General features: G+C 39.5%; 1 pseudogene; it reads right to left on the reverse strand.

Moving 5' to 3' along the window:
• Positions 1-863: 863 nt before the first annotated feature.
• On the reverse strand, positions 864-1,818 carry LOC114023543 (annotated as a pseudogene).
• Positions 1,819-4,343: the final 2,525 nt, after the last annotated feature.

Consider the following 4,343-nt stretch of genomic DNA (forward strand, 5'->3'; position numbering starts at 1 on the left):
ATAGAATTGCAAAGGAAATTATACACACACATATGTACACACATATCTGAAACTATATGAATTCAGTTAGTCTTTAGATGATAATTTACCACTAAGTCTTAACTCAAAGGCTTTCCAGGTTTGCAGGACATTCCAGAGCATATCCTTCATTGGCAATAAACTTTGAGAACTAGTTGCCAAATGAGGCACTGGAACACAATATTCACTGTTTTAATGACTACATATGAACAATTCAATGACAAAAATCTCTCTTACTATTTTTGTAACAATGTGGAGACATGGCAGAATCACAGTATAGTTAGGTAATTCAGATTTGGTTCAATGTCCAGACCTAAAGAATAGTCAGTTATTAATGATTTGCCATTAACTTGGAAGGAGATCTCCCAGTGGTAGTTTTCTGGTTTTTTTTTTTGTTTGTTTGTTTGTTTTGTTTTGTTTTGTTTTTGTTTTGTTTTTTTCATTAGGGTCTTTATATTGCATTGATATAGTAATTTGATTCCAGCCTCTGAAAGCAGTCCAGGGCCTTTTTAGGCAATAAGAATACTGGAAAGGTTTCTCCTTATTTACCAAAGAGATAAACTGACTTAAGGAAGAGGCAGAGACTGCTCAGAGCTGGACCCAGCAGATCAAATGGGGCGTCTGGAGACTGCTGATGGCTATGGTGGTGGGAACGGTTTTGTCCAAATTATGCCATTTCAACCAAGTAAACATAAAGGTTAGCAAGTCACAATAGCCAAGCACCCACTTAGCCAGCTTTGTAGCAATGTCCTGAGACCATGGAAGTTGAGTATAGTCCAGTACCTTGGAGGCAAACAGTGAATGACACATCTGGAAGGTTCTTGGAGGGTGAGGGAATGGTGCCCTTAGATCTGGCTGTATAGGGGGAGATGAAGAGTGGCCATCACACTATAGAAAACCTCCTGAACAATCTGCATTGTTAGTAACTGAGTAAACATCTGGCCAAATAGATGAGATTGTGGTTCCCCAAAGACATGCACCTGATTATGGGAGGAGCTCAAAAACTTGCATATTGCCTCTGTGATGGCTATTATCCTGAGTCCTGGGTTAGAGACTTGAAGCTGTGCTGATTGGCTAAGTACCTCAGGAAAGTGGCTGATGCCATTGAAAAGCAGAAGTCATTTACTTTCTTCATGAAGCAAGGAGAAGTCCAGCTTATACATACCAGATAAAACAGGATACAAACCTGACTTCAATGGGGTATACTTAGTATTTCAAATTTAACTGTAGCCAAAGTGAGAGACCAAATTATTTCATTCTATGTCTCATCTTTCATCTTCTAACATCACCAGGGTTATCATCTAGGACTCTGGCTCCCACAAGGATGAAACATTACCATGAGCAAAGTCAACTCCACACTTCAGCACTAAGGTGTCATGCATGGGGGTTTTCTAGAGCCTATAGTACTAGAGAGCACTCAGTGTTTCCAACTTTCACTGGTCCCCAGACAAGGTGCTTCTACTTGGAAAGAACATTGTCATCCACCAGTTGCCAGGCAGGTCTACATTCTGCTGTTGGAATTCTTCCTCACAGCTCACCACATGAGCCATGGAGTAGGTGGCAGCTTCAGGATCAGACTCAGCCTGGCTGTGATTCAAAGGGAGATTCTTGGGGCAATTCTGAGCAGCATCTTGGAGCTCTGTCAGGGCTCCCAGCTGATCCTCAGTTACTAAACTGATGTCCAAGTTTGAGGCAAAGCTTTTCAGGCCTGGCTGCTGCTCCAAAAACTCTTTCAAGAATACTTTGCATACCACTTCAGGGAGTATTTTTTTTTTCATTTGGGACAACACTATGATCTCTAAGAATTCACTGTTGCATTGAAGGAAGTGCATTACTGAATAAGAGGAACACTCAGGCCCTATAGAGCTATGACTCCACCAAGGATATCTTTTGGCACCTGCCTGTCCCCAAACAAGGCCCACAGGATGCTGTAGGCTGCACGGATTCCAGGTGCTATTGTCTTTGAATCACACAGAGCCACTAGGGCTGGTGGGGGTAGCAGTCATGCAAGAATATATTCAGGGCTTCCAAAGTCTCCTCAAACCCTGTCTCCCCTAATCATTGTAAGGGCACTGCTAGACAAACATTAGTTTGAAAAAATATGGGGTTTGAATGGATTGCAAGCCTGTGTTTTTTTTGTTTGCTTTGTTCTGTTTTTTATCCTTGTGATATGGGATTAATGAGAATTAGTACAATCTTAAATTTAAAAGAACAACAGAAAAGGGGTAAAAACTGACTCCTGAGTTCCCTTCAAAAGCATAGATTCTGACTTGATGGAGGTAATTTCAGTATTAAAATTAGTAAAGCTTTTGGTTATATTCAGAGAATAGTCTCTATGCTACAGAAACCCAATGCCACAGAGCCCAATGCCATAGAACCTTCCTACCTGTTTCCTTCTGGGTTGGTTCCCTTAAATCAAGCCATGGAGAGCATTTTTTTTTTCATCTGCATAGATAGAATAATAGAATGTTGGAATTGAAAGTTGTCATAATGGTCATCTAGTTCAAACCTTTCCATTTTAAAGATGGCTCAAAGAGATTGGATAACTCCTCCATAGTCAGTAGTAAGGGCAACCACAATCATTGTTTCTGTCATTGTCACTCTTTTTGACAAGTTCCTGGATGATTGAACATATATAACTCCACAACTCCACAAGCTATAATATGTTACATTTGCATAGTCCTTTGTGCTTTGCATTTTTTTTCTCATATATTATCTCAAAAAAATAAACCATCCCTGGAAGAACAGATATAAGGCAACTGTGCCACAAAAAGGCTGCCTTATTGGCCAAAGTCACCCAGGGAGTTTATAGCACAGTTTGGTCTAGAGTATAAGTCTCTCACTTTCACCACTTGGCCAGCACATCAAGCTTGTCAATCATGTTTCTTGAATAAATTCTTTTATACCACTGCCTTTGTCCTCCCTACCTAATGATGACAAATAATAACATTCCCAAGCACCAACTGTTTGTTGCAATGAGACAATCAGACAAGACAAGTACAAAGGAACACCTCTGAGAACATACTGAAGGAGACCTTCATAGGATCAGCATGCCTCAAATATGGAGAAAAGTCACATACAAACCAACCTAGGATATGGCAAAGAAAAACAGGGTGGCCCTCTTTTAACAAAGATACTGGGCAGAACCCTGGACCTACAAGACAACTGCAAACAGAGCCAAACTCCACAAATAGCAGCTGCAGCTGCAAACCAAAGGTCACTCTTTATGTATGCATGATTTGGAAAAGACTAGGTCACACATGGTCCTTTCATCTCCACCTGCACACAAATACATTTAGGCTTGCACATGTGCATACATATACACAGAGCAATCACATTCAACTAAACGTCAGCATTAAACAGGAAGGAAAATGATCTATTCTTTAAGAAGAAAGAACACAGCCATCAAAGAAAGTCAAATTTGATAGGAGAAGTCGAATTGGTGTTTGATACATTTTGCACAAACTAGTTTATCTGCAAATGAAGTAATGTAAAGTCAGCTGCAGTCTATTCTTTCTTCTCCCTCCACCCCTTTTTGATGTACTTCTCCCAAGCATGTTAGCTGTGACAGAATATCCCACCCTCTGGTAGAGGCAGCAGAGGATAAGGAAGTCTCCATCCTAACAAAGCAGAAAATTGTGTACTACCTTTTATAATATAGATGTGGAGTCCAAGAGGACTGCAGACCACCAGGCCAATTTCACCTAAGACAGAGAGGTATTTGTACAGAATATAATACTATGGAAAGGAAGGTATTTTACAGTGGTTCCAGAAAGGAAAGGCCAGTGACTAATCTTTCACGTTCATTGCCCGAGTGCATTCTTTTAGCAGTTAGAAAGGAAACTACACAATATAAAATAATCCGAGAATGTAGGTCAGTTTGAATATTGCTGTAGCAACACTTGTAAGGAAACTGGCTGTACCGTATTTTAAAAATTCAAAGGGGCCTTTATATATCCACTAATAAAAGATGCCAAAGTGCTGCTAGTAGCAGATTTAAAGTGACTTATTGCTTTTGGTGATTAAGTCTAGTAGGCTTCCTTGTTTTACAAACAGCATTTAGCTTTTCTTTATGTAATTCATATAAACAGTTAATACAGCAGCCCTCAGAAATATATAAAAGTAAGAATCAGTGTCTTAAAGCCAACTGATGATAATTTAAAGTGTTTGAAATGGATGGTTTTTGTCTGATTGAAGACCTTTGCTGGAATGTAGTTGTTTTGAGTTTTTACTAATGAGTCTTCACCAGTAGTATCCTTCTGCTCAAATGTATTTCATTATCTATGCTTAGTTTGACTTATGAATATTCACATCTTAGAGAGACA

The sequence above is a fragment of the Vombatus ursinus genome, unplaced genomic scaffold (genome assembly GCF_900497805.2).
Source record: "Vombatus ursinus unplaced genomic scaffold, bare-nosed wombat genome assembly UNPS02014818.1, whole genome shotgun sequence".
Lineage (NCBI taxonomy): Eukaryota > Metazoa > Chordata > Mammalia > Diprotodontia > Vombatidae > Vombatus > Vombatus ursinus.